The following is a 14,446-nucleotide window of genomic DNA, read 5'->3' on the forward strand; positions in this document are numbered from 1 at the left end:
CCACTACACGCTTCCTTCTCTCGCAAACAGGAATACTTATTTTGGGATTCATTAAAGAAGTGCAGTATCTATGAGACACAATGCCATGAAACTACAGTTCACTCCTGTCTCCTGATCTTTCTTCTGAAGGAGATGCCCAATACGTATTTAAACAAAAATCCATCTGCTTCCAAACACTTGAGATCCCAGCTGAGGTTACCAGCGCTGGACAGGAAACAATCTGTCAATGGACCTTTGCCTCCATTTGACAGAAACACATCAAAAAACGAGCCTTTACAAAGGCCGCTGTGTGTTGCCATAGTACAAACAAAAACCAACCACCTAAACGATATCATTTTTAAAGGATAACTTGACCATGATTCAGTAAAAATGAAATACAAATCTGATTTTCTCCTCAAGTCTGTGAACCAAGCAGGTGCCAACTCCCCATCTTACTGAGTGAAGGATTCCTTTCCTGAGGAATTCTTCTTGATGTTTCCTCCCCAAAAAGCAGTGCCATGTCTATAGATTATAAACATCTAACTCTGGGTTTTATCCTAAAACCTGATGCAGCCGCAGCCACGAGGCGCTGCAGGTGTGTGGGGCGGCAGTGCCGGGGGTGGCAGAGCGGTCACACTGACACCTGCTGCCCTGAGAGCTCCCCCAGGACGCCCTGAGAGCCCCCTGAGGATTCCCCGAGGACGCCCTGAGAGCCCCCTGAGGATTCCCCGAGGACGCCCTGAGAGCTCCCTGAGGGCTCCATGAGGGCTCCCTGAGGACGCCCTGAGGGCTCCCTGAGGGCTCCCTGAAAGTTCCATCTGCAGGACAGCCAAACTCACCTGGAGAGGGGACACGGCAGCACCTCGGGGAGCTGCAGGCGGTACTGGGTACGGGAGCACAAACTGTGCTGTGGTGTGAGGCACACAGTTTGATCCCTGGGGTATCAGGATCCCTGTCCTAGGGGCACCGGGATCCCTCCTGTCCCTGTGGAACCTGGATCTCTCTGTCCCTTTGTCCCTGGGATCCCCCGTCCCTGTGGTACCCATATCCCTCTGTCCCTGTGGAACCGGGATCTCCCTGTCCCTGTGGTACCGGGATCCCTCTGTCCCTGTGGTACCAGGATCCCTCCTATTCCTCTGGCACTGGGATCCCCCTGTCCCTGTGGTACCGGGATCCCCCTGCCCCTGTGGTACCAGGATCCCCCGTCCCCGTGGTAACCGGGATCCCTCCTGTCCCTCTGGTACTGGGATCCCTCTGTCCCTGTGGTACTGGGATCCCCCTGTCCCTCTGGTACCGGGATCCCTCTGTTCCTGTGGTATTGGGATCCCTCTGTCCCTGTGGCACCAGGATCCCTCTGTCCCTGTGGTACTGGGATCCCTCTGTCCCTGTGGTACCGGGATCCCTCCTGTCCCTCTGGTACTGGGATCCCTCTGTCCCTGTGGTACTGGGATCCCCCTGTCCCTCTGGTACTGGGATCCCTCTGTTCCTGTGGTATTGGGATCCCTCTGTCCCTGTGGCACCAGGATCCCTCTGTCCCTGTGGTACTGGGATCCCTCTGTCCCTGTGGTACCGGGATGCCCCTGTCCCTCTGGTACCGGGATCCCTCTGTCCCTGTGGTACTGGGATCCCTCTGTCCCTGTGGCACCAGGATCCCTCTGTCCCTGTGGTACTGGGATCCCTCTGTCCCTGTGGTACCGGGATGCCCCTGTCCCTGTGGCACCAGGATCCCTCTGTCCCTCTGGTACTGGGATCCCTCTGTCCCTGTGGTACCGGGATCCCTCCTGTCCCTCTGGTACTGGGATCCCTCTGTCCCTGTGGTACTGGGATCCCCCTGTCCCTCTGGTACTGGGATCCCTCTGTTCCTGTGGTATTGGGATCCCTCTGTCCCTGTGGCACCAGGATCCCTCTGTCCCTGTGGTACTGGGATCCCTCTGTCCCTGTGGTACCGGGATGCCCCTGTCCCTCTGGTACCGGGATCCCTCTGTCCCTGTGGTACTGGGATCCCTCTGTCCCTGTGGCACCAGGATCCCTCTGTCCCTGTGGTACTGGGATCCCTCTGTCCCTGTGGTACCGGGATGCCCCTGTCCCTGTGGCACCAGGATCCCTCTGTCCCTCTGGTACTGGGATCCCTCTGTCCTTGTGGTACCGGGATGACCCTGTCCCTCTGGTACCATGATCCCTCTGTCCCTGTGGTACCGGGATGGCCCTGTCCCTGTGGTACCGGGATGGCCCTGTCCCCCTGGACACGACCCAGCGCGGTGCCATCTGTGTGTGACGCCGGGTAACCCGGCAGCCAGCCATTCTCAGCGCTGCTGCCAGCCCGCTATTGAAATTCAAGGCACAGATCAGCTAATCGGGTCAAGCCCCAAAAAATAGCGCTTTGGGCTCATGTGTCACAAATCAGTCTGGTCGCCTTTAAACGGCGCACCAGATTAGAACAAGCACCCGAACAAGCCAAAGCGGAAAACCCGCCGCTCTCTAAAGCCGGTTTCTAAAGCCCTAACAAATCGCTCCATCTTTCACTCATTTAAACTTTCCAAATGAGGGTCAATACGGTCCCGAGCATCCAAATGCTAATGCGCTTAAGTGCGCTTAAGCAGCTTTCCAGAGTGAATGGGCCAAAGAAGGGCTCGAACAGACACGGCAGAGTTACTGTCACTGTCAAAAAGTCATTGTAGCCACCCCCGGAGTGGTTGCAATTCAAGAAATTCATGATTTCTGTCTCTTAAAGGCATCTGCTTGAGAACATTTTCTTTTTCTGAGCTGCTTTATCTCACAACTTCAGGCCCGGTCTAAAAGAAAAACTCACGATCGACTCTTGAGAACCAATACAGAGAAAGGACCCACATACCTTATTGCTTTCAAATTTCACACGCACAAAACGTTACCTTATTCACAGACAAAAAGTGATTGGGCAAAGGTTCATTTCTTATACAAGCCGGAGCACTCCTTTTTTCCCCTCCTTTCAATTGCTACAAAGTCGTAGTCACCCAAGCAGAAACGTTTGGGAACATGTGCCTCTTTAGACAAGTCTACTCGTGAAGGGATTTTTTGTTGCTGGTAAAGAAAATAAAAATGCTATGAAAACACAGCGGTTCTTTTTGGGCATTCCCTCAAAGGTGCTTTTCCACAGAGGCACAGGAGGGGAAATCAGATATCAAAACCCTTCTGCCCCAGTTATCTTTTAAAAAATCTTCTTTGGAAACAAGACTCGGTTAAAGAGCTTGCAGGAGAGCTGCACTCGGAGCTGGACAGAGCTCGGGACTCTGCCTGGCAAACAGACGCGTCCTATTCCATTCTCACATCTGCTGTCCACGCAGACTGACGCTTTGTAGTGTTTTTTAAATAAGCTTTCGTGGTAATTTATGTGTACTGAATTATAAAACATACCTGTAACTCTTCTGATCATCTCCTAGGAGCGTAATAAGAACGTACTGCGAATGTAAAGCTAGGAGTGACAGTTTTTATATTGACGAGAGACAAATCCGGAATTTCTTCTATGTCCTGCAATCCTCAGAAAGGGTTCTGATTTACAGAATAAATCACGGAATAGCAGAAATCATCTGCTCCCTATCCATACAACACACGGAAATGCTTTAGACTGTATTTGTGCACAGCTACGGTAAAAAGGGATCAAGGCGTTAAAACAACTGTATTATATACATTAAACACACAGTACTCTAGAGCACACACACAAAGTATTCTGTAAGCTACAACTGCTTTTGATGTGGCAGCGCTCCGAACGGCTGCGAACGCTCCGGCTCCTGCTGCTCCCACCATCGCCGCCGGTTTCCAGTGGCTTCGTGCTCCCTCTTTCCGAACCCCGGAGCCCCGTCCGGCCCCAGAGAGCGGGGCACACGGGCCTCTCCTTCCTCCACAAGGCTTCTTTTACAAAACGCGGTACCCCAGCACACAGACTCAAACTGGCCGGTTGCCCCTGTCTACTCATTCTAAAGATGCGTATTATTCTTCCCAACAATTTGAATACTCTTCTTAATGCAATAGTAGCTATTGCTTTGAATTATTCTAAAAAAAACCCAACAAACATAGAGTAGATTATATTAATTGCTCCTTTATAATTAAACAAGTTCAGCAATAGTTTCAATGGCGGTTTCCAGGAAACCACGTGGATTAAACCAGAAGCGTTTGCTGCTCCAAGTGCCGGGAGAGAAGCACGGAGTCTGCGGAACGCTGATGTGAGACAGCCGGAGCAAGGGATGAACATGAGCATATTTCACGTTATCCCAGCTTTGTACTCTGCGGATTCTGGCAGGACGGAAAAGACAGAGGTCCGCGTTTCATCTAATTACGACAGTGAAATCCTCCTGAAATGCTGCTCAACCCCCAATCAGTCTGATGCTTATTAAATTAGGATAATCAAATGCCTTTTTATTGGTGTCTGGATGCAAATTGTATTTGAAACCATCAGCGAGGTAAAAGCTTTGCTACTTTGGGAACACCAGGAACATGTGTCCTGTTCGGGCTCCTTACGCTGGGGGCTGATGGGGTGTCCCGGGAATACCGGGAACGCACCAACAGCAAATTCAACACATCACACGATGAGAGAGAAATTTGCAAGTGAGAAAAACCAAGTTAATGGTGACTTTCCGGGTCAGAGTTGTGCATTTGGCTACAGGACAGGTGACTCTGCTTTTCAAACCGCAGCTGCCATTGAAGCAGGAACGTGCTGCAGCTGGTTTCTCACAGCCCGGCAGAGGCACCGGGTCATACAGCTGCTGCAAACAATTAGGGAAATTACCCATCTAAATTCCCCCGTGTAAGGCAATCAAAATCCATCTGAGAGGACATACCCTGCTACCTGAAAAAAGACCCTTAGACTATATATTGACTGGTGTTAACCTTAACTGCGTGGAAATAGCAAAGTCGTCCCAGAGAAGTTACTATGATCTTGATCGTAATGAGCTTCCAGGAGCAGGAATTTAACTCAGCACTGAGCTAAGTGTTAGTTGAATAAAGAGTAAATATAAAGAAGTATTAATGAGAAGCCACTCCAATGACCAAAAAGTGAAATTACTGTCTGCACACTGGGTGGGATGGAGCCCAATCCTGTGGCCCCGCTCCCCCGAGACCCCGGGGTGCCCCTGAGATCTCTGGGGTGCCCCTGAGACCCCTGGGTGTCCCCGCTGCCTCCCTCTGTGCCAACAGCTGGTGGCAATGACGGCTCTCTCCTTTAATTCTCTTCTTCAGAAGATAATCTGAGTTAAGTCCGAAAGGCCCTTGCCACCGCGGTTCTCCCAGATAACACATCTTGAGGACAGCGCGGAGGGCCCAGCCCCACGCTCCTGGGAGAAGGTGCGGCTGCGGGTCTGTGCCGGGGCAGCACCGGCAGAGCGGCTGCCGGCGCCTCCGAGCGTCTTCTCACCGGGAACATGCGCTCCCGACAGCAACTGAAACATGTTCACCAGGAATAAAATCCATCTGTTTATTCAGTTATGCCCAGCATAACCTAACTCAGCTGCTTAGACACTGCGCTTAATTTATAAACCTCTGATGTTTGAATCTGACTTTCTTAATTCTGGCTGACTATCCTAAACGCTGTTTTCTTCGGAAACCCAGCGTTTGCTCAGTCGGCTGCTGCTTTGCACGTGACGACTCAATTCTACAATTTTCACCAGCACTCATCGGATAGCAGAACATGAACGACCACCCGCTCACCTACATAGATACAAAGAGAAAGAGCAGGGGATAGCAGTTTCTCACACTCCTGTACTTTCCCCGGAGCCCCACGGAGACGGGCCGGACGCTCCCGTGCACCCACCAGCCCTCGGGGGACGGGCCCAGCAGGGCAAACAACCAGAACGCGTCCTACAGAGCTTCTGAAACACAGGGAAAATGTCCTCCCTAAAGCAAACGAGAATTCAAACGTGCTGAGAAATACAGACAGCTCCTAATTATGTAGAGAGAGGGAAAACGCAAGTTGAGAAGTGTTAGCGCAACATCCGTTTACAGCTAACAGCTGCGGACTGGGCACTGAAGTGCTGTTCTTCTGCCGCATCTTTAAGTGCTGTTACATTCATTTGTCACTTGATCGAAAGCCAACAGGCTACAAATCTCGGCAGCCCCTCTGGCGCTGAATGGGGACAGCGGTGTTCTGTTCCGCCATCAGGAAACGTCAGTGCGCGTCCCTGTCCGCAGCCAGACCCGCACTTTAACTCATCTGCCTCCCCACTCTGCACGCCCAGGAGGACAAATTGCTCACTGTGGGTCCCTTTCAGAGGCAGAACGGCGCGCGGAGAATCGTGACTGAGCAGAAACACAAGGAACAGGCACATAAAAATTCATCACTTTGGCCTCCTGACCTCTTGCCACTGGGCTTGGCAAACCCCATCTCAAAAAGTAGCACCAAGGGAGAGCTGAGCAGGGCGGCTGAGTGAAATTACTGACAAAACATATCTTGGACACAGGAAAACCCCACCAGATGCTGCATTGTCTCTGCAGAGAAGTGGTGCTGAAAAAGGGGTGATCTACCACATGGCATATTGGGTGGAATAAGTAGTGCCATTGTTTCAGAGCAGCTCTGTCACTTTACTGACTGCAGTACAAAGAGGTGTAAAGCAAGATTTAATCCTGACTTTTTAGTCAGCAGATTAAAACCAATCATGCCAGATGTCCACAAGACTGTTTAACATACAGAAAGCTTTTTCATACTCTACAAAAAAGTGAACACGGTAATAACTTCTTCTTTATTTCCTCTAGAGGGGCCTTGTTCACTCACTTTTAGTTGGAAAAAAGGGAGATGTTGTAATGGATTTTAAGATGTGCTATTAATTTTTACTCTAATCTTTGCTCTTTACCCTTTTGAGACAAAGCTAAACAAAGTAAATTCTTTTACCCATCCAAAACCAGACAGGTAATGCCAAAAAACCTGCTGACATAAAAAAGTCGTGATTTCAAAGAGAAGACGAACAGCAATGCAGACGACCAGCAGTACTCCCCACAGAGGCTAAAATTCCTCTCCAAAACACCCGATGCGATACAAGATATGGAAGTACGGTTATCAGCTTGCTGATCAACCAACATGCAGCCACTTCCCCCAAAAACAAGGAGAGCGCTGCCCAGTGCTGGGGACCTGGCGCCGAGCGCCCATCAGCGGCACCGAGCGCCCATCACTGGCGCTGAGCGCCCATCAGCGGCACCGAGCGCCCATCAGCAGCACTGAGCACCCATCACTGGCGCCGAGCGCCCATCACTGACGCCGAGCGCCCATCAGCGGCACCGAGCGCCCATCACTGACGCCGAGCGCCCATCAGCAACACCGAGCGCCCACCACTGGCACCGAGCGCCCACCACTGGCACCGAGCGCCCATCAGCGGCACCGAGCGCCCATCACTGGCACCGAGCGCCCATCACTGGCACCGAGCGCCCATCAGCGACACCGAGCGCCCATCACTGACGCCGAGCGCCCATCAGCGACACCGAGCGCCCACCACTGGCACCGAGCGCCCATCAGCGACACCGAGCGCCCATCACTGACGCCGAGCGCCCATCAGCGGCACCGAGCGCCCACCACTGGCACCGAGCGCCCATCAGCGGCACCGAGCGCCCATCAGCAACACCGAGCGCCCATCAGCAACACCGAGCGCCCATCAGCGGCACCGAGCGCCCATCAGCGACACCGAGCGCCCATCAGCGGCACCGAGCGCCCATCAGCAACACCGAGCGCCCATCAGCAACACCGAGCGCCCATCAGCGGCACCGAGCGCCCATCAGCGACACCGAGCGCCCATCAGCAACACCGAGCGCCCATCACTGGCACCGAGCGCCCACCACTGGCACCGAGCGCCCATCAGCGACACCGAGCGCCCATCAGCGGCACCGAGCGCCCATCACTGGCACCGAGCGCCCATCAGCGACACCGAGCGCCCATCACTGACGCCGAGCGCCCATCAGCGGCACCGAGCGCCCATCACTGGCACCGAGCGCCCATCAGCGACACCGAGCGCCCATCAGCGACGCCGAGCGCCCATCAGCAACACCGAGCGCCCACCACTGGCACCGAGCGCCCATCAGCGACGCCGAGCGCCCATCAGCGACACCGAGCGCCCACCACTGGCACCGAGCGCCCATCAGCAACACCGAGTGCCCATCAGCGACACCGAGTGCCCATCAGCGACACCGAGCGCCCATCAGCAACACCGAGCGCCCATCAGCGACACCGAGTGCCCATCAGCAACACCGAGCACCCATCAGCGGCACCGAGCGCCCATCAGCGACACCGAGCGCCCATCACTGACGCCGAGCGCCCATCAGCGGCACCGAGCGCCCATCACTGGCACCGAGCGCCCATCAGCGACACCGAGCGCCCATCACTGGCACCGAGCGCCCATCACTGGCACCGAGCGCCCATCAGCGACACCGAGCGCCCATCACTGGCACCGAGCGCCCATCAGCGGCACCGAGCGCCCATCAGCGACACCGAGCGCCCATCAGCAACACCGAGCGCCCATCACTGGCACCGAGCGCCCATCAGCAACACCGAGCGCCCATCAGCGACACCGAGCGCCCATCAGCAACACCGAGCGCCCATCACTGGTGCTGAGCACCCATCACTGACGCCGAGCGCCCATCACCGATGCCAAGCGCCCACCACCGGCGCCGAGCACCCATCAACAACAGACAGCGAGCACTCACCACCAACACCGAGAGCCCATCACCGACAGCGAGAGCCCGTCACCCGCAGCGAGCGCCCGTCACCGACCGTCTGCTGTAGGCACCCAGCGCTCTCAGCTAAACTCACCCACACAAAAACTTGCAATGTGTGCTTAATCTGCTGTTTTCTTCTTTTTCTAAACCTACTAGTATCTAAAAATATTACCACAAAGGGTATACAGTCAATAATTACTGTACTTTTAAATATCTTTAGTATTTTTTCTGTTACATTACAAAAGTGCAAAAAAATGTGCTTATTAGTGTCCTCCCCTGAATTTCCATAGACAAAAATGCTGCTAAATTCAACAAACCCCAGAACGTACATGTAGTTTCTCAAATTAATTTGTCAATCATTTATGCATTTAAGAAAAAAAATTGACTTAATCTTTGGAAAAAGCTATATACAAAAGCACTCTCCCTGGAAATTCCAGTGTCAGACTGACTGCTATCAGATAAGCCGTTTCATAACTCAGAAGCCATAGGGCAGCAAGATAATGCTTTGCTTGGTTTCCCTTATCTACCAGGTGCCTATGCAAAAACGTACAACTTAGACACCCCGTTTGTTGTCTCGTCCCGCACTTAACGAATCCTGCTTACAGGCTCCTAACCGAAAAGTGTCCATCTGACCAACCCAGTGACCCACACCAGTGCTACTGAAACCGTTTTCTACCCAGTCAAGCCCTACTGCCAGCAGCTGAGACCACACGGTACACAACCTAGCAAGACGTGCTTCAGTTACACTGCGTCAGGGACACGAAGAACCTTTCACCGCCTTTTTAGCACTTGCAGGGAAACACGCGTAACTCGCTGCTGTGTAAAGGCGGGTGCGAGAAGATGCTCTGTTAAACCACCAGGACCGGTTGTACGTGTACCTGCAGACGCTCCTCCTGCCACCAGCTGAATTATCCTGCATCCTCTGAAACCAGGGTGCCGCTTCCGGGACTCGTCAGGGACAAAATGACCGGTATGTTTTGGTTAGTCGTGGTTTACGGTGTTATAAACCGCAGTTACAAGCCTAGCAGCACACTCTCTTCCTGGAAAATGTATTTAATTAAGTCAATTACGCCGCACTACTTGTCTCTCTATCGTGACCATCCTCCCTGTATTCTTTGCGGGTCTCGTGTCATACCGGCAGTTTCTGGCACCCTCCCCGTGTTCCCTTTTCCCCAGCGCGTGACGGTGCCCGACGGCCGGCACAGCCGCTCCTCACCCGCTGGCGCCGCAGCCCGGCTGACGGACACGGGCGGGCCAGGGCCACGGTGGCATTTATCTCTAATGCCGCCCAACGGGCGAATCTCGGGCCACGCAAGAGGAACAGGTCAACCAAGCGCAAATCCGACTAAGATTTCTGCCAGTTAAACGCTTATTTCACCACCACTTATTCAGCTTTGGAATTCGCATGATTTTACCATCCCTACCCTACTCTCTACTTGTGAATTTCTTCAAGCAAGTCTTGTGGGTGGCCCTCGAGATACATTTTACCAATTTTTCATGCCCATCCCTCGAAATGTGACCCTGCTCCTGTGCTTTTATCTCTCTGACAACCTCACACAGGAAAACATGCAGCCCCTCTGATAGCATGAAATCGGAAACAATAGCCCCTGGAAACAAAGGGCGGCAGGGGGGCAGGATACAGTCCAGGTCTGATTTCAGCCACAAACAGATGTTCATAGGACCCGATACCCTGAGCAAGCTGAAAGGAAAAGCTTGTAAAAGAAATGGACCTTAAAAACAATGTATTGAAGAGCTCTAAATAAAAGCAAAGGGAAAGCAATATGGCTTTCAATGATAAATCTCAGCAAAGAAAACCAAAGTGGCACCATGAATTTCAATGATGCATTTTTCTTATTCAATGAACTCTGCAGCTCATTTTGAAATCTACAAATTGCTGAAATCTCAACCGAGTTTACGAGTCTCCCATAGCCATTAAAAGGTTACAATACGCGCATTTCTCGTTTCTTGTAACTAATCACCATAGCTGGGAACACCCAGCGAAGTCCTGAAATATCGGCTAATGCTATTATTTTAAAAGCTGCTTATAGCCCAACAAAGAGGAATATGCTGAAAGAATCCTGATTGGAAAAAATCTCAGACTAGCCGTTGGAACAAACTGTGTTCAATCTCCTTCCCTTTTCACGGGCGCTATTTCAGCCTCAAAAAGCCCCACGTAAAGAATCTATGGAGTGCTGTCCTGAATTGGACCCGGGTTCTGTTTCACAAAAGCCAATACGCACCATTTACAAACGAAACAAAGTGCAGAATCACTCCTCTGACTCAAGTTTCTGCTTTTGTGATTAAAACTCTCTTCCTCTTTCTTGAAGAGCCTGCCATCCGAAAGGCCCCGGGCATGCTCCAGTGCACAAAATACATGTATTCATTACGGAGAAAAAACTGGCACAAAGGCGGGCGCGCAGCTTAAGTCCCGCTAGGACAGCCCTCATCTGAACTCCGCACGTTTGCACTGATTTCACCTATTGATTGTCTCTATCAGGAATATAGCGGACAACTAAAAGAAATGTTGTTTGTGGTCAGGTGCAGATGTGATTTGTTAATTATCAGCATCAAACAGGCGCATATGGTAAGGAAAAAAAGAGAAGTGGTACCTTCCTTCACCAGCACAAAACTCTGTAGGGATAATTTTAATGCAAAGAAGGGGGGACACAGAAGGTACCTCAGTCTGCCTGGGGAGCTTTAGGGAGCTACTCGCCGAAGCCCGAGCCACAAGCGCCCACACACGTGTCCAGTGTCACCGCACAGCCCCAGAGCCGACGCTGCACCAGGCTCCCCGAACCGAGGCAAACGGCACCTCTTCGTTAAACAAAGCCGCTGAAACGCACGAGCTCCGGTTCGACACGGGACACTCCTCAGCTCCTCTGGCAGCCATTCCAAGAACCTCGTATTATTCAGTCTTGTGGCTAATTTCTCCTGCATAATTATTAATTTGAGATTGTCCGTTAGCAGCATCTAAATTATTTGGACAGGAAAGGTGCAGAACATGGCGATGAACACGGCAGAACCACAGCCTGCTAACGGCAAAACTGCCGGGAGCCCTCGCTGAACTCTGGCCAGGGCTGTGCAAGGCAGACTGAAGGGAGGCCTAGGGAAGCCTGGCTCAGCAAAGCTGCTACTACTGCCTGGGACAGCAGCTCCTCTGCGACATCCAGACCTGGCCCAGGTAAAATGACAGAGTGCCCCACCCTCCTCTCACGCCAAATCGTGCTTGTTCAATGCACAGAGCGCAGATGTTTGATGGATTTCAACAAACCTGCTCTGCAACCACACATAACATCAACTTTGCAGTTTAAAAGAATACACGTGAAGACACGTTCGTGCCGCAGCGCCCAGCAATGGCACGGGAGGGGGCCGAGCTGCGCCCGCACCGCCGCTGTCCCCGCGGCTCCCGCCCCGGCCAAACGCGGAGCCCGACGGTGCCGTCTGCACCGCCCCACACCCCCCGCCCTCCTAACCAGCACTAGGACCGTTTGCTGCACGTGGACAACTGAAATTGGCCAGTCCTTCCAGGTACATTCCTCCTCCCTTACTAACAGACTGTTGTGTGCGTCATAATCTTCATGCGATGGGCATTTGCTGTTTCTTTAGCACGCAAAGCAGAAACAGATATACAAGACCTCTACTATTTCTGAAACACCATTTTCATTTTTATTAAGTGTATGAAGTAAGAGATGGAATTTTTTTTCTCCTACTTTCTAAAAGGAAACCTGGTCAGCAACAGTAAACTATTGATCCTGCTCTAAGTGTCTAAAAGTAACGAGCACAGCAAATGACTCTCCTGACGAAACGACAGAGTACTGAAGGACGACAGAACTGCGGGAGTGCCGGCGCAGGACAAGCCCGGCCCCCGGCTGGCCCAGCGCCCGCTCTGCGGAGCCCGGCTGCCGCCCGCTCGCCTTCTGATGGACGCTGATAACCTCGCTCCACTTGTACGGTGCAGCACTGAAACACGTGTAACGATCTCACTTCAGAACCACAACACCTAAGCAACTGGTATGATCCGCACTAACTGTAACATGGTTTACTCCATAAAAGACATCCTTTAACTTCTTGGAACGATACTCAATGTGCAGGAAATTCAGCTGCCAGTACTGAAGGATTTTAAAATTAGCATTACAAGCCCACAATAAATTAGCACACAGAGCTGCTCAGTTTCAATACTGGAACATCACAGACTTCACTGCAAGTTTTACTTAGTTCTAGGGAAACCATCGAAGGTGGGAACAATGTTAACAGCCTCCACACACCCTTCGGTATCTTCCCAGTGCATGCTATGGCTGAAAAAATCTGTGCAAGTCACCTCCAAAACATCAAGTGAAAGAGCCAATGCATCGAAATCCTCGGCAAACAGTCTTTCATTTCAGTGGTCACAGGTTTTCAACCAGAAATTCTGACAGCAAAGCGGTCACAACAAGGTATTTGCTAAAGCACATACAATACGCAGTAACAGGCAAGCGTGACTTCTGCAGAGTCTAACTACAATAGAATTACAGCCTTAATTTTGCCTATCCCTGCTTTTATTGTTTGCCATTGTTTCTTAGAGTTATTCTGCTGTCAATATTTGAAGAACAGAATCCAGTTCTCATATTGATTTTCTAAAGACTCAGAATCACTGGCTTCATAATGCATATATTTTAAAGCAAGCGCATGCAAAAGGTGGAGGTGAAGCTGCCTATTGAATTAGATCAATACAAGACACCAGCCCGGCAACTACCATCCAGTGTTCATTTTCTATAATGTAAGGTATCTGGTAAACAGAAGAAAACCGAACTTCCATCCCTCTTTGGCAACCTGCAACGTGACCCTTGCGCGCTCCTGCTCTGCGGTTCCCCAGGTCCAGCTGCTGTCCCTCGAGCCCTCGGCACACACCTGACCTGACCCGCGGCCCCGGCGGCGCCGGCGGGTCCCGCGGGACGGCAGAGCCGGGAGCTGCGGCAGCTGCGCCCTGGAGACGTTTCCCCGGGGAGCTTGGGGGCTGCGCTGCAGTGAATCACGGCTCAAAGCACCCTGGACAACAGCGAGGAGGAAATAAGGGACCCGTACAAAAGTCCATCCCTGCCCAGCTTACATTTGTGCCTTTGCAAACTTAATGACAATACTACAGTTACACTGTGTTCAGCTGAAAACGTGTAAAGAATTAAAACTAGTTTAACTTTCAGGGAAGCATCAGAGCTAAACGAATAAAACTAGTCTAGAAATAGCATTATAGCAGCACAAAGCGATCTCCACAAAGAGTTCATTCGGTATGTGCGTGTCTTCACCGTCCGTGTCCAAGGCTGGCTGGGAGACGAGGGCAGGAGCTCGACGCCTGTGCAGCAGCGGTGCTGTGATCCACACCCGACGCTGGAGCCTGGACACGGGACCTACAGCGTTTACTGCCCGAGGGACGTTCACCCGCATCGCTGCCCAGGGCCGGCAGCAGCTGATGGAAACGCTCCTGCACCACGGAGCGCAGAGCCCTGTGCAGCGCCCAGAGCCGCGCGCACTAAGAGCTCAGGACGACGTTTTTCCTCCAGGAAGCTCATTTTCCCCTTTCGTGGCAAGAGAGAAGAGGCCGAGCGCGGCGCTTGCGGGGCTGCCGGTGCCCGCGGTGCGCGCAGGGCGACCCCCCGCCCGGGGCTCCATGGCACCTCCAGCAAACCCCGGCCCCTTGGCGGGTTGTTTCCACGCTGCAGAACCGTGCCCAAGGCGCACAGAGGGGCTCACCCTTCGTCCACTTCTGAGTGCTGTTCCATGGGACTCCAGAGTCCGAACTCAGCAGCTGCTCCTACCTGGATGCCGTTTC

At 52.4% G+C, this 14,446-nt stretch overlaps 1 protein-coding gene across 5 annotated transcripts in view; it reads right to left on the reverse strand.

The window, feature by feature from the left end:
• Window positions 1-14,446, reverse strand: part of INPP5A (inositol polyphosphate-5-phosphatase A) — a 205,682-nt gene that overhangs the window by 41,963 nt on the left and 149,273 nt on the right. The gene's annotated exons all lie outside the window — the stretch shown is intronic.

This window comes from Columba livia, chromosome 6 (genome assembly GCF_036013475.1).
Source record: "Columba livia isolate bColLiv1 breed racing homer chromosome 6, bColLiv1.pat.W.v2, whole genome shotgun sequence".
In the NCBI taxonomy this organism is placed as follows: domain Eukaryota; kingdom Metazoa; phylum Chordata; class Aves; order Columbiformes; family Columbidae; genus Columba; species Columba livia.